This window comes from Morone saxatilis, unplaced genomic scaffold (assembly GCF_004916995.1).
Source record: "Morone saxatilis isolate NCDOM2014 unplaced genomic scaffold, NCSU_SB_2.0 Contig2, whole genome shotgun sequence".
NCBI lineage: Eukaryota > Metazoa > Chordata > Actinopteri > Moronidae > Morone > Morone saxatilis.
Window position 1 is genome coordinate 22,884,562 of NW_023339762.1, and position 204 is coordinate 22,884,765.

General features: G+C 44.6%; 1 protein-coding gene across 1 annotated transcript in view; it reads right to left on the reverse strand.

Annotated features, from left to right (window-relative positions):
- uri1 (URI1 prefoldin like chaperone) overlaps positions 1–204 on the reverse strand; it is a gene marked incomplete in the record, with an annotated part of 10,797 nt that overhangs the window by 6,462 nt on the left and 4,131 nt on the right.

The following is a 204-nucleotide window of genomic DNA, read 5'->3' on the forward strand; positions in this document are numbered from 1 at the left end:
GTGTGTGTGTATGTGTGTGCACACCAGCTTGTATGTAAATCCCCTAAAATACTCCAGTTTTTAGCTTCTTCAGAATGATGCTTTAACACTGATGGCCTTTGGGAATACAAGCATCACACATGCGACTCACAGTTAACATGCAGAGAAACATGTGGGCTTATGTCATGTGTACACACACTGACACATACACACGCGCGCGCACAC